Here is a 22,884-nt window from a genome sequence, read left to right as displayed (position 1 = left end):
GTATGTGATGTATGTCAAAGAGTAAATGCAGAACATCAAAAGCCAGCAGGATTACTGTAGCCTATGCCAATACCCGAATGGAAGTGGGACAAGCTTGGCATGGATTTTATCATCGGAGTACCAAGGTCCCGATCGGGATATGATTCTATCTGGGTAGTGGTGGATCATTTGACCAAAGTAGCTCACTTTATCCCAGTGAAGACCACCTATACAAGTGCAAAGTTGGCCAAGATATATATGACTAGGATCGTATGTCTGCAAGGAGTTCCAAGGACCATCGTATCAGATAGAGGAACACAGTTCACTTCAAAGTTTTGGCATCAGTTGCACCAGACTTTGGGTACCAGAATAGAGTTCAGTACAACCTTTCATCCGCAGACCGATGGACATACCGAGAGAGTCAACCAGATTCTGACGGACATGTTGAGAGCTTGTGCACTAGATTATGGATCTAGATGGGTGACAATTTGCCTTACGCAGAGTTATCATACAATAATAGCTACTAGACCAGTTTGAGGATGGCACCCTTCGAAGCTTTGTACATATGAAGATGCAGGACACTGTTAATGTGGGATGAAGTTGGAGAACGTTAGTTGTTTGGACCAAATTTGATTAAAGAATCCGAAGAGAAGGTTAAGTTGATTCGAGATAGATTGAAGGTAGCTCAGTCCAGGCCGAAGAGCTATGCAGACTCAAAATTGCAAGGAGGTAGTCTATGAAATCAGAGACAGAGCATATCTTCGTGTTTCACCTCTGCGAGGAGTTAAACGTTTTGGAGTCAAGGGAAAGTTATCCCCGATATTTGTAGGACCATACCGAGTTTTGGAACGTATGGGAGAAGTGGCCTGCAAGTTAGAGTTAACCAAAGGACTATTAGGAGTTCATGATGTGTTTCACGTTTCCCAGTTGAAGAAGTGCCATGCAGAGATGGCCGATATCCCTCTGAGAGATACAGTGCCCCTGGAAGCAATTCGGTTGGATAGTGATCTGACCTATGAAGAGAAACCAGTCAAGACTCTCGAGTTTGCCAGCCGAGTTACACGCATCAAGGTTATCAAGTTTTGCAAAGTTCAGTGGAGCCACCATACCGAGGATGAAGCCACCTGGGAACAAGAGGATGGTCTACAGAAAGACCACCCAGACCTGTTTTCTAGCCAACCCGAATCTCGAGGGCGAGATTCATCTTAAGGGGGGTAGGTTTGTAACATTCCAAATTTTCAATTTGGAATGTTATACATAGGTCATCACATGCATATCATATTTTGTTGCATTTTGGTTCAGATCCTAATATCCTTAGCAACTCAAGGACCCACGGAGAGAGTTGGGGATTTTATTATTTTCATATTTGAATTTTCTCAAATATTAAAAAGGGGATCATTTTGGTTTTAATTATTTTTCTCTCCAAAAATATTTCATATTACAAAAATATATCAGAGGAGATAACATGACCTCTCCAAATTAAATGAAATATTGGAGGAAAATATTAAAGTCAAATAAATAAATTTTATTTGGATTTTGTTGCTATTTATTCGAATTAGAAAAATATGCACTTTTCAAAATTGTATTTTTAGGCCAAGAAAATGTTCACTAAGTTCTAAATATTTTTTTTAGACGGTGAAAATTGGTTTTGGCATTTTTAGATTTATATTTTTATTTATTTAGGATTTTCATTCGGCGGATTTTTTAAGAAGGTTTCCTCGCCCGACTGGGCTGAACGCCCAGCCAAGCCCACCTAACCGCGCACGCCGCCGCCTTCCCCCGCAGCGGGAGTCCGCCCAGCCGCCGCCGTCGGTCGTGTCCGCATCGGACACGCCTCCCGAGTGCGTGCCCCCTCCCGCAAGCCGCCGCCTCCCCTCCGCCTTTAAAAGCCGAGCTCGGGCACCCCTGGGACCCCAAGCTGAAGCCGCCGCCGCCCGCTTCACCTCCCGCCATCGCTGCCGAGCCGCCGCTGCTCTGGTGCCACACCGCCGCCCGAGCTGTCGAGGCCGACGCCGCCGCCCCGAGCCCGTCGCCCCGTAGTCCCGCGCCACCCGCGCCGTCGGCGCCGTTGCGACGCTGCCGCCGCGCCGGATCTCGCCGGAACCACCGCCGTTGACCCCGCCCATTGACCGGTCGGTTTTTCTTCGGTTAACCCCGATTTTTTTAGTTTTGTGGTTTATTGTTTTAGATTGGTTTTCGTTCGGTTAAGTTATATAATTGACGTTCATCCGTTCGTTTGTTTTAACAAACATTGTTCGCCGGTTAGGCTCAGACAGCGAACGTTCGTTCGTTAGTCTTTTCTTTTTATTTATTTTTCGGCCAGTGACCTATCCGCGATTTTTTATCGCAGATTAACCCCTGATCTTCAAACCCTCGCCGTTTCTAAACCGTTTGTCCAAATCCAGTGAAACCAACGCCAAAATCTTTGTCTCAAGCCCCTCTTTCTGTTTAATTAACTTGAACAAGGTTTTGACAATGTAAAATTTGGTTTCAAGCAGATTTGTTTTTGAAGTTCTTTTGACCGTAGTTTCAGTTACGTAGCTCTGATTCGATTGATTCTTTTTGTAGATCGAATCTCTTCAGTTGGACTTTCAGATTTAATCTTCTTATTCAAGTTTTACCTATGCATATTTGCTTGATTGCTTATGTATGCTATTGTGTTTTTGCAATAGAATTGTCGGAGTGCGCAGCGTGCTACTACGAGTCTCTAGGGTTTGCAGATCGTCAGCAAGGCAAGTAACACATTGATCATACCCCTTTATTACCTAGTTTTTATGCATTAGTTCTACCCCTCAAACATTGCATGAGTAGGATCTCTTAACATGTGGGTTTGGGAAGTAGATGATGAGGTAGAACCTATTGCCCTTTTATTATCAAACCCTTGGGAGTTACTTCTACGTTATGCGTGTATTGCCATGCTATGCTCGTAGACGTGGATTGGGTTTGAGTGAATCCATGACAGATGTGAGATTGTTATTTAATGGTTAACTTAAGGTGGCTACTTAAATACACTTCTGGGTGGATTGGTTGCGGGCACCTGGAGAATCCAGTGTTGTCTTAGGATATCCGGAGTACCCGTGTGATCATCCTATGGTTCGCCACCCAGGCTCAAAGGGATCATAAGATTATTCAAGCTAGAAACTTTCGTGTGCAGCCACAAGCTATTATGGGCTCTAGCATAGTTGAGTTTGTTGCATGACCTCTTTTAGTGGTGGGCTAGCAGATGTAGGGGAAAGTAGGTGTAACTGTCCACCCAGGGTAAAGAGTTAATGTTTTTGAAATACTGTGTCTCGGTCATCTGCTTCTCAAACACCATGTAGTGCAAGAAATCCAACAGAGGAGATCGAGTCTTGTGGGGAAAAGTGCGCAAACCTCTATAAAGTGTACAAAGTAATCATGGTTAGTCGTGTCCCCGGTTATGGACATCTTGATTATCTGGTTCTTGGATTATCATGTTGATCTCATCACTCTAAATTAATTGGTTGAGTCACTAATACTTCTTAATTGGGATTGAGTTGGAGGAACCTTCTCAATGTTTAACAACTACCATGATAGTTAAACAAATTATATTCCTTTGTTGTAGGAAAAAATTGGCTTTTCGCAAAACTTTGTAACCATAGAGCCTCCACTAGCCATATATGCATGTAGTGATAGCATTGACTTGTTCATTGCTCTATTGTGATACATTGCCAGCATATTCCATGTGCTGGCCCCTTTCGGGCTGCAACATATCATGTTGCAGACTTTTTAGACGAAGAGTAAGGTGCGCTAGGTCGTTATCGTGCACTCAGCTATGCCGTTGGAGTTGATGGACTCACTTTATCTTCCAAGCCTTCCGCTGTTATCTTATTTAGATGGCCTTAAGCCATATTTATTGTATTAAATTCTCTCTTGAGACTATCGATGTAATAAGTGTCTCATTGCTACTCTGTTATAGATCCTTCGAGTACTGTGTGTGTCAGCATTACCGATCCAGGGATGACACTTATGCACAGAGATTTGACCGTGTGAGGTCGGCTCGCTACAACTCTCCGTCAGGGTCTTCTTTCTTTAGTCCCTAAAAGTCCCTCCTTTTTGGTTTAGATGGGACTGCCATGGACTTTTTTTAGTCCCTACACCAAAATGTCCCTGTAAACAAATACCCTCTAATAATGCTGGTGGAAAATTGATGCAATGCCACAGATAAAAGCAAATTACATGTTTAACAAATTTTATTGTTAATATATTCTCTCTGATAATATTAATCAATGCCACCGTTTGAGACATGCTACCGTCTTGCTTTCTTTCCCATTTAGATAAGTTAGATGCTTCTTTTTGTTGGCTTTTGTGTCATCCACTGTTATTGACCACTAGTTGTTTCCTTTGCACCTCTGTGTAAACAGTGTTATCTATTTCACCTCCTTGCTATTGTGACCTTTTGTTGCATTGCAGGAAACACTTTTGTTCTAAGAGTGTTTTGTGCAGTTCAACCAAAATGTCACACCGACAACATTGCTTGATTGGTTGATCTTAGTGGAACTGCACAAGAGGAGATCTTACTTCCTATCTGTGTTGGCAAATTTGGTTTAGATCTTCTTCTTGTGAGTTGTTTGAATTCCGCGTCATGAGAGGTCAGTACTAGCCTTCTTTCACATGATTGTGCAGTGTGCTTTCATATGTTGTGCTACTTGTACGCTAATGTTGCTTGATTTTAGGGAACTGCACAAATGGAGACAAGACTTCCAATCTGTATGTGCACCCGTAATATCCCATTGAGGTAAGATAAGGATATTTCACAACTGTTGGCCTGTATTTTGCCACTTTCATCTGAAAATTAACGTTGTTGTTTAGTGCTATACTTGTGCTCCCTAATTGACATGCCAAATCTTACATTGAAGGCGAAGCTTGTCTATTATTGAACCAAGTGATGAAGGGGAAGAACAAGGGGGAGAAAAACAAAAATTGACTCCCACTGCTGTAATGAAGCACTGGAACTGTGATGACACAAGTAATGATATAGTTTTGCATCTTAATTTATTGCAATGGCTGGAACGAGCAATTGTTTTGCCACTGATTTGATGCCACTCTTAATTTAAGATGTAATTATCTCTACTTGTGCAAACAGGGATATTCTTTGAAGATATATATTTTAGTGGAATTGCACAAGAAGATGTTGGAAACATTAAACTGATCGAGGAGTATATAGTAAGCATGGAAACCATAGTAGATAACAACAGATGGTTCCGAAGAAGTGCTTGATCTGTATGCTCTACACAATAAGCCTCCTGACAAAGGTTGGTACTCGCCCATGGATTTCATCCATATGATTGAGCTTTCTCATCTCTATTGGTGTTGTGCTACTATTTAGATACTGTCATGAGAAAGTGGTATTGTCCTTGAGAAGTGCTTCATCTGTGTTGTTTTAAATATTTCCTTTCCTTTTTTCGAGCAAATAGGGATGCTAGCATTTAGTTGTCCTCTTGTCTTTGCACAACATGATCATCCTCCTCTGAAGAAGAATATGGAGTACGTGAAGTGCCTAGTTCCGATTATGCCAGGATAAAGAAGCCAAGCCTTTCTTCTTCAGAAGGGAGCAGTTGAAGGATGGTTACATTATTGCCCACAAGAACAAACTAACTTCCGCTCAGAAGGACTCACGGATCTGCATCTTTGTTGCTGTGATGGCCAGTACAATGTTGTTTTACAATTCCTTCCGGTGAGTTCCATTTTTTAAATGTGTGCTCTACATGGATCATGTAGGTTGACTGTTTAAACTGTCAATTCATAGTATAGTTTGCTTTATACTAATCAATTTTTTTGTATTTATGCAAATAGGGGTGCTCAGCTTGATTTCAATGAGAACTGCACAAAATTTTCACGAATACACCAAATATTCTCGAATCATTCATTTCCACCACAAGAAAGGAGGTGCCGATATGTACAAGGCGTTGCAACATATAAAGGCAAAATCATACAGGCTACGCACGAATTTGGTTGATTTTGGTGGAACTGCACAAAAAGAACAACTGGTTTATTTAGCACGAGGTGCCATCTCAATGTCCAAACTGATGGCAAACCCTGCCCATTCCACAATCGTAGGCATTTGATATTTTGGAATGGGAAAACCTTGCCAAAGTTTTCTCATTGATGTATGCAAAACAACACACATTTGACATTTTGGAATTGGACAACCTTGTCAAATTTTGCTCATTGATGTTAGCAAGAAGACATGCATTTAATATTTTAGAATGGGACGCCCTTTGCTGTTAGCAGCATCTATCGATTTTTTCTTTATTCTTTAGTTGTGAAGTAAATATTGGCTCTGACATGTGAATCGCTGAGATGCATAATCATCAATTATTTTGAATGTTCTCTATGAATTGCCAGGCATGTGTGTTGATTGCAATGTACAGGAATGCTAAATTTTGTACCCCCTCTGTTCCTTTTTACTTCGCATATTAGATTTCTTTCAAGTCAGTTGATTTTACATTGTCAATGTTGATACTTTTTTCTGTATGATTGGTCAAAGTAGAGATACTTTGATGTCAGACAAAAATTATATGCAGACTAAAAAGGACCGGAGGGAGTACATGTGAAACTGCTGCAAACGAGTTGATCACCCTGGGAATAATGCTAGCAAGTATTGTTTTGCATGTTCATCCAATGCCAGTGATACAAGAATTCAAACAAATCGGACTAAATTCATTCATACACTACCGTATTTCATATAAACATGCCGGATTTCATTACATTTCATACATTCTTCAACTAAAAAGGGGTGCGCTAGAGGTCTAATTAATTAACCATAGCACCCGTGTCCGGCTGAGCCGAATAGAAGCTTCTTCTCCAGCGGACTGAGCTTCAGTGACATAACAGCAGGTGCAGTTGCATCACTTACATGTGGGCCAGATGCCTCTTGGGCCCACATGCCAGTGACCCAACTGCACCTGTAGTTAAGTAACTGAAGCAGCGTCCTTCTCCAACATAGCTCTCCGACTCCACGTCGCCACCAAGAAACTAATCGGCCGTCAATGGTCAACCCGCCTAGCTTGGCTTCAACCGGAGGGTAGCAGCGGTGGCCTTACTTGCACCCGAGTGACGGCGACCTAGAGTGTCCTACTCTTCCTCGATTTTTGTGTGGCACGGCCTCGTTGGAAGCGGGGGGTGGCCTCGATGGAGCCGTCGATGTCCTCTGTCTCATTGCCAGTAGGGCGACGCCTTGGCGAAGCGGGGGAAATCCTCCCCCTCGTTGCTGGCAGGGTGGGGCCTCGGCTAAGCCGGCGATGTCCTCTGCTTCGTTGTTGGCGGGGCGGGGCCTCGGCGGAGCCGGCAGTTTCCTCTGCCTCGTTGTTGGCGCCGCGGGGCCTCAGCAGAGCTGGCAGTGTCCTCTGCCTCGTTGTTGGTGCCGCGGGGCCTAGGCGGAGCAGGGCCTCATCAACTCCAGCGGAGCGGGGACTCGTCGGAGCCGGCATTGTCCTCTGCCTCGTCCTCGGTCTCACCAAACAGCGCCTCGCCCGCTTCATCGCCCTCTTTGTAGGCGACCACAGCCTTCGCCACCCGCATGCGGTACCGCCAGCGCTCGAGGCGGCCCTCACGGGCGGACCGGTACGAGTCGAGCAGCGCCTCCTACTCTGCCCGCTCCACGGCGATCTGCTCCTCCGCGTGCAGGTGCTCCTGGAGGAGATGGTTGTTGTAGGTGACGTCGGCCTGCGCCTCCCGGAACTGCTCCTGACGCTTCTGCCTCACTGTGTCCATGTATTGGGCACGGGCCTCACCGATGGTCATGGTGCAATGCACTGGCGAGGATGGCGTGCAAGAGGGGGTTGGCGCCGGATCGTCGAATACCATGTTCTCCATCGGGACGTCGTCGTCCTCTGGCTGCCTGCCGGGCAGCCAGTCGGCAGCAATGGCTGCCATCTCCTTGTGGTCTGTCGTCCGCCCGTCCCGAAGAGTGCTGGAGCGCGAGGAAGCCATGGTGGGAGTAGTGGTGTGGACAGGAGAAAGGGAACGGAGGCGGATGACTGCGGCTATGGCCGGCGCAACAGTTTATATAGCAATGATGGGCGGCGGAGGGACGGACATGTGGGGCCGGAGTAGCCACCTCGGCAACCGCGTATCATTAATGTGGGCGGCAGACGGACAGACGGACAAGACTTGTGTAGTTCGAAGGCGGAGCAATCGCTTGCACCAGGAAGTGGGGCGGGCGGCGCTGATCGTTTCGGGCGGAAAGTACGCGTGGGAGAGGGAGGCGGTCTGGGTGGGCCAGGGCAGTCAGACTCATGCTTGGCAGCGGGTCAGTCCAGCAGCCGGGACATGCTTGCTCGCCCGCGAGCTCGCCGAGCTGAGCGACGACAATCAGACGATGGACGTAGCTTCCGACTAGGAGCCTGTGCCACTGTCCAAGCCGGTTCATGTTGTGTTCACCATAGAGTAGGTGCGGCCCACTTCGACGCCCTAATGGCGGAAGAGCAACCAGCGCAGGAGGACATGTGCTGCAACCTCCGCCTCCTCAACGAGCACTGGTGAACAAGCGAACGACAATGATGTTACGGACATGTGGCCCAATGAGCAGCGGGTGCTGTATCAGACCATCTCTAGGGCCCGCGAGACCCTCTCCGTCGCCCTTCGAGTTGTTGCGCTCGCTGTGGCGCCACCGTCTCGCGTTGTCAACATGGTCAACGACATGAGGAATGAGGAGATGACTTTACTTGGAGAGGATGACAGTGGGGACCCACCAGGGCCATAGCCGCACGTACGCTGATACGGCCAGTCCTAGCTTCCATCATATTGATGTTGCACTTATTCAAGAGATTGTTATTGTGCATGAAGAAATAATGCATGCTCCCTGTCATTTGTTTGACATGGACCAGAAGGCACATGCATATGCTGATAGCACATACACGTGCAAGTATGAGGGCAAAGAATTATCTGGTACAGTACTATATACATCAGATTTAGGTCTTCTTTGGAATTCCATTAAAATAGGAGATGAGATGGATTCATTTGAGCTGCCGAGGCCGCCGGAGTCGAAACTTGATTCGGTTAGGAGAAGTAATGACTTCAAAAGGGATTTACTTTCCTGGTACCAAGTACGCATACATGGAATCCATCTAATCCAAGGTATGCACGTACACGAGGGAAGAGAAGTATTTCAAGGAGATTGTACGTGTGCTAGTGCTTGTGGAGTTAAAATATGCTGCTTCTTTATGTTCCCACATCCACCAGAAAATAGACGGAAGGCTAGCAATCTATTACCATGGGAGATTATGTCATTATGTTCTGTTGGATGGGGACCACCAGGAGGGATCCAACTAAAGATGCGCACCAGAAAAATAGGAGTCCAAGTTAGAAATATTTGGATCAGTTTTATACGGTTGGTTGTTCGCTAAAATATAAGGACGCCGATAACTGCCACATGTGTGGCATCTAATGGGGTTGTGCCACACGTCCTGGGTGGCACAGAGACGACCCAGCCCGCACGATGGCGTCTAGGCGCACCCAGCCACAACCCGCACGTCCGGTGTGTGGCACAATCGCCCACACGTCCGCGCGATCGAGCGCGCTGCCTGCACGACCTAGCACACCCGTCGTCCCGACCTGCCTTCCAACCCCATTTCGCCCTGCCGCCGTCGTCTCCTACCTCTCGATCCCCTATCTCCATCATCTTCCTTCTCTGGTTGCCATGGCAACCAGACCAGATCTCTAGCGCCTCCTCACCCACCACCCCATCGCCACCCCCACCCCCACCCCCGCGACGAAGAGCTGATAGGTAGATCTTTGATCTCCTCCTGTATCTCGTCCTTCTTCTGCCCAGAAAAGTGAAATTGTAGATTGCCCACGAAAATGGCTACTAGATCCACACTATCATGACAAACACACCATGGACTGTGTGTATTCAAAATTGCCCACCAAAGTACACCAGATCTGCCATATTCTATCCTACAGTTTAGCTAAGCTTCTGGGTTGGGTTGGTGCGAGTAGTTGATGCATAAGAATGCGTAGGAATCACTAAAAAAGCAGGGGAAAAGAAAAGGAGGGATTTGGGTGCTGCATAGAGAGGGAGGAAAATAATTGCCACATGTTTCTGATGTTAGTTGCCACCTATCGTTGCCGTCAGCTGCTGCAATATAGTGTTGTTAGTTGGCATCCAGATTTTAGAAAAGAGAATGAAAGTCCATGTCCTACTTGCCATGATGTGTTGGTTGTCTATGCAAGAAAGTGATAAGATTGTCGTGTATCCTTGTATGTGCAAACAGAAAGAATACATTTTGCGGATATTGATGCGTTCTTATTCATGGAGTGACTGAAAACAAAGTGGGAGAAAAAAAGAGGAAAAATGAATCATGAAGACGACACTGATCCTTGGTTTTCTCAAAGGCCAGAAACGCCCCCTTGGGATGCAGTAGAGTACAATCAAGTCATTCCTGCAGGGCCATTGCTGCCACTACTAGAGCAGTACGCAAACATCGGTATGATGCATCGTCAAAAAAGGGGCAGTTGCCATATTTGTGACAAGGAAGATGGCATTCTACTTATGTCCTACAATGTCATTTTTCGCAGGTTCTTCTGACCCAACCACACACACAGGGATACCATGGCAAGTGCAAGCACATGGCGCAAACGCTAACAGATGTACGGCTGACCAACTTCAAGTAGCCAATGTGGCAAAATCAAGGTACGCTCGTACGGAAAAGAACACATATTGGTGTCGACATGAAATTAAACTTGCAAGGATGGCAAAGACTTATGAGTTGTATGGAAAAACACAGGGCCTTCATGTAGCGCGTGGCAACAGGCGACAACCATGTACCTGCCATCAACGTCGTACACAGGTGAGACGAATGAAGTGAATTTGTGGACAGTGATTCAGTAGAATGAACTTAGGACAAATGCAGTTGCCATGCCTGGACAACTGCATTTGCCATGATTGGATAGGTGCAGTTGCCATGCCTTGGACAAATGTAGTGCTACTTTTGGGTTGCCATACATGCACAACTGCATTTGCCATGCCTGGACAAATGCATTGCTATGCATGCGCAGATGTAGTTGCCATGTCAAATCAAATGTAGTTGCCAGACCTAATCAAAATGTGATTAATGTATCTAAACAACTATGGATGACAAGTGTGAACAAAAATCTATCTGGCATGGTTGAACCACTACATGTGCCATGTTGTACAAACTGCAGTTGCCATGCATTGACCAACTGCTAAATGATCACAATTTTTTATGGTGGAACCACACCGGCAAACATCTCATGGCAAGCTTCACAGTTGCAGTCCAATGCTATTGCAGATAGAGCACATCAAGTTGGAATGGCAAACCAGATGTTGTTAGCACATGCGGCACAACAAGGTAAAAATTATGTGAACTAGCAAAACAATAGTGCATTTGCTTCTGTGAAAAAGGATGGGGGGAAAATGGATTTGTCATGGTGGTGGCAGAAAATAAAAAAATGCTACCAAGTGGACATGTGCATCCTAGAATGCACGTTTTGATGATAAAGGATGTTGGTTTCCATGCATTGCCAACAGTAACTGCCATCATTGTTGAACTATAGCTGCCATGCCTCAAAAACTGCAGTTGTCATGCATGGCCAGATGCAGTTTGTATATTCCGTTACGATAAACCTGCCACTCAAGCAATGCTTACACATGTACCTTTTTTTGCAGGGCCTTCATCTACAATCAACAGCGGCGTGGGGTCATCTATTGTGGGAACATCTGAGCACACGAAAGAAGCATTCCACCAGCCAGTCAATAGTCCTGCCACAAACAATGCATAATCAGTGTCGGAAATGGCAATCGTTCGAGCGATGCCGACAAGCACACCTTTGCACACCAGCACAAGCAACACTCAGGAAGATGAAACAGCTGCCAATACTGAAGTGAATGATGAAACTAATGACGAAGCACAATGGGATGAAGAAGATGGGCAATCAGAAATCGTGGTGCCTCAGCCACCGTATGTTGGGCAGAGATTTGATTCGTTTGCAGAAGCCAAGGAATTCTACTAGACATATGCAATGTTCCATGGGTTTGCGGTGAACACCGAATACCATAGGAAAATTAAAAAAACTAACGAGTACAGCAGAGGTGAGATAAGGTGCTACAAGTCATGAAGGAACAAGAAGGGGAAAGGTGTTGCCCCTGTCATGCCAGAACGAAAGATAGGTATCATTGTCAAGACAGAATGCCCTGTCCGGTGCAAGCTGAACGCAGATGGAGCATAGTGGGTAGTCACCGACTATTTCGACGAACACAACCACAAACTCATAAAGAAGTTTGATCTGGTAAAATTTCTGAGCACCCATAGAGGATTCAGCCCCCTCGAGATGAAATTTATAAAGTTGCTACATGATTGTAACGTCGGTCCATAAAGAATGATCCAAATACTCGCCCTGATCCACAGCGGAGATGGTAGACTGAATAGCATGCCCTACATACGAGCAGATGTCACAAACCTAAAGGCAAAGTACCAAAGAAAGAGCAGGTTGGCTGACAAAGAAGCCACGATAGCCTACTTTGAAGAGAAAGCAAAAGCAGATGTTGATTTCTTCTACAGGATAAGATTGGACGATGAGGACCGTGTCAGAAACTTGTATTGGGTGGATGGTGCTGCAAGAAGGGCCTACAAACATTTCTATGATTTCATACCATTCGACGCGACATATCTCACTAATATGTACAAGATGCCCTATGCTCCATTTATAGGAATAAATAACCACAATCAGTCATTGCAGTTCGGTTGCGGACTCGTTCGGAACAAAGATACGGATGGTTACAATTGGCTGTTCAAAACATTCTTGGAGTGCATGGATGGACTTGCTCTGATGAACATAATAACATACCAGGATTTTAGCATGCATGCAGGCATAGGGGAGGTCTTTCCATTGGCAGTGCACAGGCACTGCAGGTGGCATATTATTAAAAAGGCTGAGGAGACCCTAGGACCATTTTTTTATTGATCGTCCAGAGTTGCACAAGGCATTCGAGTTATGTGTGGACCACAGCCTGACGATGGAGGAGTTTGAACAGAGTTGGACGACTATGATTGAAACATACTAAGTGCAAGACAACGAGACGCTTACTGGCCTGTGGGAGAAGCAAATGTACTGGGTGCCGGCCTACTTCATGCAGTGCTTCTTCCCATTTCTGTAGACTACGCAGCGCAGCGAGGGGTTCAACACTGGTTTGAAGCTATACATGAGCCCTGGCAACTCATTGCTGTAGTTTGCCAAGCAATACACAGCTTTGCAACAGAAAATACTTGGATCTGAGCTACAGCAAGAAACGAACAACGCACTCAAGCAACCTAAATTGCTAACATATTTGCCAATGGAGAGGCAGATGAGCATGATATATACCAACAAGATTTTTAACAAGTAAGTCGATTATGCTACCCTCTTATTTGCACAAAGCATGAAGATAGTAGGTGCCATATAGAATGCAATGCAGTTGCCATCTTTTTTGACTTGCTGATCTATTGAAAATAGCCATTGTATATAGTGTAAGCATGATCTGTAGTTGCCATGTGGGATGAACTATAGCTGCCATGTGGGTTGAACTATAGTTGCCATGTGGGTTGAACTGTAGTTGCCATGTGGGTTGAACTGTCGTTTCCATGTGAAAATGATATGTAGTTGCCATGTGGCCCAAAACTTCATTTGCCATGTTTTATAAACTACATTTGCCATGTTTTATAAACTACATTTGCCATGTTTTATAAACTACATTTGCCATGTTAAATGAAATTCATTTGCCAATTCAAAATGTTATGCATTTTGCCATGTGAAAAATATCGTGCAGTTGCCATATAGAAACAAAAAACAGAAGAACAGACGTAGGAAAAAAGAACATGATTTCCATGCCATCATTGGTTTTAGTTATACATGTTGCTATGTTAAGACCTACCTCAACATAAGTTGCTACAAAAACATCGTACAAGAGTTTAACAAAAGCACAAAAACATGCAGATTCCAGGAAAAAATAAAGCGTGTCAGCATGTACATGGCTTACTAGGTGGACAAACATACGTTCAAGGTGTGTTCATTATTGGGCATGTCGGATTCAGAACCTGAAGACCCGGACAAGGGAAGGAACTACTATGTGAAGGCAACGATAAGCGAAGACGAATACTACTGCCAATGTTGCATATTCGAGCGCAAAAAAAATTATGCATATTCGAACGCGACGGGATTGTGTGCTGTCACATACTAAAAGTAATGGACATGCACACGGTCACGCGGTTGCCTCTCCATTTCATAAGGCGACGATGGACTTGGGACACTGACGATGCGTTGGGGACACAAACATCAAATGCAGAGTTGGCTGTGCATGACGAGAGACCGGAGGAAACCATGGAAGCTGTGAGGCACGTTGTATTGACCAAGAACTATGATGAACTAATAGATGAAGCATGCAAGAGCGATGAGAAAGCGAGGGTGGCAGAAAACCACAGGAAAGCCCTGAAAAGAGAGCTTGATGAGATCAAAAAGAGGAAGGCTGAAGAAGCCTTACACAGGTTCCCCCGCACCTCAAGTGTGCCTACGTCCACGGCTCCGTCATCTAAAAACTCAGAGGTAGGGTCTGGAACAGGAAGCACGCAAACCCAGACCAGGAACCCAGCCCATTCCATCACAAAAGGACGTCCAAAAGAGATAAGATACAAATCGGGGTTGGAAATTCAAGCAAAACACAAGAAAACAAAGAAAGGGGTGGGCAATCCATAAAAGCAATTGTGGAGGATTTTAACTTATGTGCTGGTGACATTTTTTGTAAGGTATATGGTCAGGATTTTAAAAATTCAACAATGACTGTTGGTGGATAACAACATTTGTAAGAAATGGCATGTATGCCATGCATGTGCTGCTAATTCTGCCATGCAGCTTCCATCGAATCCGCCATGTGATCTCTACTGAATCTGCCATTGCGCATATTTTCCGTTTAGACCATGCATTTTGTTTCTTTTTTTTGACATGCTGATCTATTGAAAAATGGCAACTGGGTAGATTATAAGCATGAGAAAATCATACTTTCCATGTGAAATCATCTACAGTTGCCATGTGTAATCCAAAATGCAGTTCCCATGTGGAATGGTATCTAGTTGACGTCTGACACAAAACTACAATTTCCATGTTTTATGAACTGCATTTTCCATGTTAAATAAACTGTGTTTGCCATGTTATATGTTATCCACTTGCCATGTCAAATATCATGCAGTTGCCATGTCATATATCATGCAGTTGCCCAAAATAACAAAAAAACAGAACGATTACTTACACTAACCGTGTCTGATCAACTATATTTTCCATGTTTTCAGGCATCATAGACACATTCAAATGCCCAACCAGTACTACCAACCACAAACACATAAATAGTACTGAAACATAAACATAGTTGCTATCACACCTAGGTAGGTTCATATCCACACATATATTACAAATATGTTCAATGCCACTCACACGCCACCACTAAAATACTAGACTACGAAAGGGGTGCAGTCATAACATATTACACGGACATAGTTTTAAAAGAACAAGTTGATACCTTACATTCATAAGCCGCGGAATATAAGGTAGGCGTGCATGTATGGAGCACCACGTGATCACTTGTACTTCTTGTTGGCTTTTTTGACAGCTTCCTCTATGAACTCTCATGCATTGGCCCGCTTGTTGAAATCTTCATTCATCAACCAGTTCCATGTGTATATTTTGCGAAGCTCAACAAGCATTGCAGCTATGACGATAGGGACCCATCGGCCTTCCCACTTAGCAAGGTATTCCAGCGTGTGAAACCCGTAGTCATGCCTATAAAAGAAAAAGAATAAGGTCAACACAATAGAACAGAAAAAAAATCATAAACTTTGATGCACAGGAGAAACAGGGTTTAGGATTGATGTAGAGGACACATGAAAAAAGTTAGTAATTACCCGTTTCCTTGCTTCGTAGTCATGACATACTCGATTGGAAAGTGATTGATCTGGACCCTTGATTTTTCGTAGTGACAGGTCCATGTCTCTTTGAGGTTGTTGATTAAGAACTCAGCATGTGTAGTAAGGTCTGTATCAGCTTCTGAATGCATTGAATCAAGCACCTCAAATCGTTGGTTCTTCAGGTCAAGGCAAATTGCATAGTGGTGAGCACACTTGTCATGTGGGTCATGTGGTGCAAGCTCCTGGAACATGGGAAACAATACCTGCAAGTAAAATAGTAGGAAAACAAAAAGCAGATTTCACATCAATGGCAAAGCAGCAACAGGTACATGAATGGCAACGCAGCAATTGACCAAAAAATACTCCCACAGAGAATGTTTATTTGCCATGTGTAACTAAAAGAAGTTGCCATCCATGTATGAACAAAGTTGCCCACTATTTTAATTCAAGTTGCCACATAATTTGCAATAAAAATAGTCAAACTTAGTTTGCATGGAAGCTGTTGCCACATGAATCATCTGTCACAAAAACAGTATGAAGCCCAAAGTGTGAAGCATAGCTACTAACGGAACATAGCATGGGAAAAAGGATGTGCAAAACAAGAAGGAACACTCATGCATTTCTTCAGTGTGAGCTTGAAATCACCATGCTGGGCAAAATTCTTCTTCCGGATTTTATGGTTGAAGTCGCCATACCATATTTTGCAGGTCACACTATACTGCATGACCATTTTGTCGGGAGGCATATCATTATGCCTGTTGATGAAGTCAACCCCACACGCAACAATATTCTTCGACATTTTTCCAAGTGGCCTCACAGACTCAGCAAGATCACCCAGGTCAACGTACATCGCATCACATTGTATGACTTTGGTTCTGTCCAAACATGAGCTGTATGAAAATGATATAACATGAAAGAATCATGACTACTAATTAAAATAAAAAATAAAAACATAAACAAAGCATGTCTGTAATAGCAAAAAGGAAAGCAAAAGTAAGAGAAAAGCAAGTGAGGGTTATGTGGTGTGGACGTTACGCTTTCAGCTCCTTCATGTGCTTGCTGCTGGACCTCTCGTTTCCAAAATGCTTGACAATATCAAACAACTGGTTCTGCTCCTTTGTGGCCTTGACTTCGGGCTCGTAGTCATCCGCGGGAGGTGCGTGAACTACCCTATGCTGCCTCACAGATCCAGGGGTGGCACTTCTAATGGTATGTTCGGATACCGACTCAGCAGGCACGTTAGAACTTGATTGCCCCTGACCCCGTGAGGACCTCCTATTCAATGCTTCATCCTCAATCCTGCGGTAAGCGAGATCATGTGACGGCGAAATCTCATTAGGGGTGGCTGCAAGGATCGAAATAGTGGGTTAGGATACTTGGAAACAAACAAGTTGTTGTGAAAAAAAGGATGCAGAATATGAAATGTAGGTGCAAAAAGTAGTGAGTTGCCATGTGGCAGCAACTGCATTTGCCATGTGGCAGCAACTGCAGTTGCCATGTGGCAACAACTGCAGTTGCCATGTGCTTGTCGAATGGAATTGCAACGTGGCAACAAAATGTAGGTGCCATGTTGTAGCAACTCCAGCTTCCATGTGCATCAGACCAGATTTGCCATCACTAATGACAAACAAAAAACAGGTTGTGACAAACTTCAAACTAAAAAATGTAGAAACCAAAATGATAAACACGCAAAAAATGTACCTTGAACTATCGGCTCTGCAAACTTCACATCCTTCCTTCCCTCAGCCATTGGTTGTGCCATCATTGGGGCCATGCCTGCCGGGAAAGCAAAGGCAACTAGCATAGGGTCTTGCACCACTGGTTCATCTTGACTACAATCGATGCCAAGGCTACAGCTCGGTGGGGTGAAGGACATTGGTTGCCAGATTAACAAACATTTCTACCTCATCTGTTGTAGTATCATCAGGCTTATTAGGAGGGCCAGGCATGCTGCCGGTGGTATCATCAACACCTTTCTTGCACATCTTCTTGTTTGGGCTGTACGGGACACCAATGTTGACTAGTAGCTTACAAGTGCGCAAATTTAATCTGGGGTTCTCTGCAGTGCTGAGAGACACAGTCTGCTCCAAACGTTCACCTCCGTCAGTCGTGCCTAGCATGCTGCGTGCCTTGGTTGTACCCCGGACTTCCATTTTCTCCATAACATTGCTTCTAGAAGGTGGTGGGAACAGTGTGGAAGCAGGCACATAACCAGAGTCATCTCTGCTGCTCCTGGCTACATATGGTGCATTGGGTATGTCTGTAGGTTGCTTGCGGGGGCTACGACGCCTAGGTGGAAGACCAGCTCGCGCAACGGTCACCGTGGCAACCTCTGGACCACCAGAAGCTGGAGTTGTTGTGCCATGAGTCTCACATGTGGATGGCATCTCATTCTAAATTATCGCTACAACCCCTTCTTTTGTGGATGCATAAGTACCAGCAGCCATGCGCTTGGAATCCGTATCAGATGAGCAGGAATCTTCCTTGCCTAGGTTCATATCGGGAGCATCCACTTCAACACTTGCTCGGGTGGCAGGGGTCACAGCAGCATCCCTCATTGCCAACAGAGTGGGCAATATCTCATCAGTCCTGGCAGATACTGACTCATCACTACCAGATGTACGGATGCCTGTTGTTGTAGCCTGCACATCTGCAACCGGCGGAGATGGCAGGCTGCTTGCATCAGAGCTGGTGAGAACAGTGGACGGTGCAGCAGTAGTTTTCTCGACTGGCGCCTCATGAACATCCGAGTTGCCACCTGTTGACAGCTTTGAATGGATGCGTTCGAGCGGGTCTCTACCTTTCTGCTTGGTCACGCGTGTAGTAGTCTTCTTCACCCTGCAAGAAAGCGCATGAAGAGTATGAAAAATTTGAACAAAAATAGTTGCCATGATAGTCATATTTAAAAATGGAAAAATGTGTGGTGTGCCAGAGATACCAGAGCTGCCATTTGAGAACAAGGTATGGCTGAGCACACAAGACAAATGTTGGGGGGTGGAAGCCACTGGAGAGCTGCTAGTTGCCATATGAGTGGGGTAAGAATTGCCATGTGACCTACTTAGCAATTGCCATGGATTACAAACAGGAGTTGCCATGCAGCAAAAAAATAAATCATAAGAAAAAAAGAAGAAGTTGCCATGTGGTACTGATGGCAGTAGCCCATATGGCAAACTGAACAGCTGCAACGAAAAGAAAACGGGTAGTTGCCGCAAAAATGTATCAACTGGAAAAGTTGTGTATGATCTAGAATGAATCAAACAAAAGAATAGTACTATGACAAATATAAAAACAGGGAGAACCTACTTCTTGATTGTCTTCCTCAAGTCTTCCAACATGACAGGATCACCGGTGTTTGACGTCGACATACGAGGAGACGACCTAGTGGAAGTGGTGTCACCAACAGTGGGAGCTCCCTTGTTCAATCGAGCAGAAGCGCGTGTTGGTGTTGGTGCTTATTTATTCTTAACTGCTTGTCCACCAGTTGTCTCCTTGCTGCACATAGAAAAGATGGCAAAAAGGATACCAAGTGTGAGACACAAAAATCATGGCACACTTAGCAAAACAATGAAAAAGAGGGTCGGTCTATTGATAAGGAGAGAAAAACAAAACACTAAATAGATGTCGAACCTCCTCCTAGCAGCTACGGGATCGGTCCTAGACCTCTTGCCAATAGGGCCCTGCCCAACATCCTCTAGAACTCTGTCACATCCCTAGCTTCTGGTAATGCTCTAGGCTAGCTTCATGTGTGCATCATGTTTAAATTCTAAAATTTGAACTGAGGAAGTCAGAAGCCTCAAAACCCTAAATAAAAGAAGGGCAGAAACCCTAAAATCCCATTCATTGTTCCAAAATGTTTTCTTAGATGTTTAATATTTTTGGCAAGGGTTTTGATCTAAACCAAAAATAATGAACATTTTAAACGGATTTATTTTGGGACTTTGAATTTAAATCAATACTATTTTGAATTTGAACTTATATCCAAATATTACTGAATATATGTTCAAATAACTGAAACATTTTTATGTGCTTTGGTATAATTCCATTGTGCTAAATAAAATGTTCAGGGGAATTTTGTCACTGTTTTTGAATTTGTTTTATTTCAAAACAGTGGCAAAAGATTAAATAAAAAAACAAAACAGAAGAGAGAAAAAAAATAAAAAAAAAGAACAGAAACTTACCTGGCCTCACCCGTGCAGCCCACCAGAGCCGGCCCAGCTCCTGTGCTGCTCCAGCACTGTGCGGCCCAGCCCACCGCAGTCGCCACCGTCTTCAACCTCCTGCCAGTAGGCAGGAGGGCGTGTGCCCGACGCGCGCGCGCGCGCGCCGGCCGCCTCATGCTTGCCGCTTGCTCCTGGACGTCGCTAGGTGCGCCACGCCACCCCCTCGGACCCCTCTCACTCTTCCTCAAGGCCCCGCCCCTCTGCTCCCTCTCTCTCGCCCGAACCCGAACGGAGCCGCCGCCACCGACGAGAGCCACCGTGGCTACCGGCCACCCCACGCCTCACCGACGCCCCAGGGAGCTCCGCCCCGACCCCCTATTCCTCCCCACCGATCCGCGGCCCTCCGGAAGCCCTGCAGCGTCGCCCTCAAGCTCGCCCCCAACCTTCGGCCGCCGGCGAACTTTCGAGGATTCGCGAGCTCCGGTGCCTCCCCGAGCTCGCCGAGGCCACCGCTGCACCCGCTGTGAGCTCCTGCTCCCAACCCCTCTCTCCCCGCCGTTGAATCCCTCCTCTATCCCCCCTGGCCACCGCGGCGGAAGCTCACCGCCGTCACGCCTGTCGCCGCCGTCGTTGCAGGTCACCGAACTCGCGTCCGAGCACGACCTCGAGCTCGTGGATCTCCCAGGAGCCCGCCCAGCCTCTCAGCTCGCTCGCTCGCCAAGCGTAGCCCAGTGCCCGTGCTGGCCCGAACTCCGGTCGCCGCCGCGGGCCCCGTTCCGGTGAGCTCGGGCCACCTCAGCCCCTGCCGTTTGCACAGATGGATGCGGGCGACTCCCAGCTACGTGTAGGGCCCCTCAGTCGCCGATTTGGTCGCCGAAGGAGTGTTTCCGACGCCCTCCGCCGTTGCTGGCCTCGCCGGTGACAAGCCGCGGGTCAACTCCGGCGGGTTTGACCCGGGGTTTGACCCCCTGACGTGTGGGCCCAGGCGCCTGCTTGATTAGGGTCAGATTAGTTAGCGTTAATTAAGTTAGCTAATTAGATAGGCCACTGACATGCGGGCCCCGCCCGGCTAACTAAGTTAGTTAGGGCTAACTAACCTGGTTAGTTGACTGGGTCACTGACCAGTGGACCCCACTGGTCAGGTTTGACCTGGGGCGCCCAGTTGACCCTGCTGACGTCACCGTGACGTGGGGCTGACGCAATAAGTATTTTCTGGATTTAAAAATAATCAGGAAATTCTAGAAAATGCCCTAAACTTCAATAAATCATAGAAAATTAACCGTAACTCCAAATTAAATAATTTATATATGAAAAATTATCAGAAAAATTCAAGGAATCCATCTGTACCATTTTCATGCATGTTAGAACAACTTATAGCTGCTGTTTAGCACAAATCACATTAATAGCATTTAAATAATCACATGTGGAGTTTGAACTTGAACCTAGGGTTCAAACCAACTCCATTTAACTTGTTGCTAGATGCATTAGCCCAAAACACATTCATTTTGCCATGTCATGATCATGCATCATATTGTGCATTGCATTGATTGTGTTTCCTTCTGTGTTGCCGGTATTTGTCCCCTCTCGATAGATGTGATACCGACGATGTGATCGATGACACTGATGAAGACTCAATGTTATCTTCAGAAGTGCCAGGCAAGCAAAACCCCCTTGTTCATTCCGATACAATCCCACTCTCTCGCTCCTGCTCTCTTTTACTGCATTAGGACAACAACGACATATTTGTTACTTGCTGCGGTAGCTGAACCCCTTTATCCTTTGCATGACCTGTCATTGCCACAGTAAATAGATGAAACCCACTAGCATGAGTAGGAGTTGTTTGAGCCCTGATGTGCCTACTCATTCATGTTTGTTCGTCATGCCTGCTACTGCTTAGAGTTGAGTCAGGTCTGATTCATCGGGGATGAATCAGAGGCGTGTGAACATGTCCCCATGTGTGTGAGCTAAGTGTGTGAACACGATTTGGTAAAGGTAGCGGTGAGAGGCCATGTAGGAGTACATGGTGGGTTGTCTCATTGCAGCCGTCCTTAGGAACTGAGTTCTGTGTTTGTGATCCATGACCAGCTACTACCACACATTGGAATGCTTAAGTGCCCCTCTCGACTTATTAATCAACATGATCTCTGTCCAGGAGTTGCAACTAGTTTCTGGTGTTTGTAGGTAGTGTTAGTAGTCTACCAAGTGGCACCCGGTACAGGTGGGCTTGGGACAGACTAGGCACAGTGGCACGGTGTACCAAGTGGCACCCGGTTGGTGGGCTTGGGAACCCTGCTCACATCGTTTGGGGCCGTGAGCGACACCCCGGCCGGATCTCCTTGCGGATGGAACCCGAATAGGCGATAAACCTGGACGAGAGACTTGTTCGGTTAGTCAGGTCGTGGCCGACTCCCTCGCCCGGCTTCCGCTTGAAGGTTGCCGAGGTACATGACGTGTACAGGGCGGTAAGTGGCGAGAGCGTGTGTGAAGAAGTACACCCCTGCAGGGTTATCATTATCTATTCGAATAGCCGGATTCCTCGGATATGGAAACGTGGACCCCTTGTACAGTTCATAGACAAGTGAAAGTGGATACTCTAAAATACGCAAGATAAGCGTGAGTGCTATGGATGGCGTTCTCGTAGGGAGACGGGAGCGGATCCATAGTGGTGTATTGGTTGGTGAATATGTGGACTCGTGTGCGCCACTTCAAAAGAGTTACTTGCAGTCGTAGTTCAGGATAGCCACCGAGTCAAAGCTGGCTTGCTGCAGTTAAACCCCACCATCCCCTTTGTTGATAATGATGCATATGTAGATAGATCTGATGTAAGTCTTGCT

Source organism: Triticum aestivum, chromosome 3B (genome assembly GCF_018294505.1).
Source record: "Triticum aestivum cultivar Chinese Spring chromosome 3B, IWGSC CS RefSeq v2.1, whole genome shotgun sequence".
Classification (NCBI taxonomy): domain Eukaryota; kingdom Viridiplantae; phylum Streptophyta; class Magnoliopsida; order Poales; family Poaceae; genus Triticum; species Triticum aestivum.
This window is presented reverse-complemented; position numbering follows the sequence as displayed.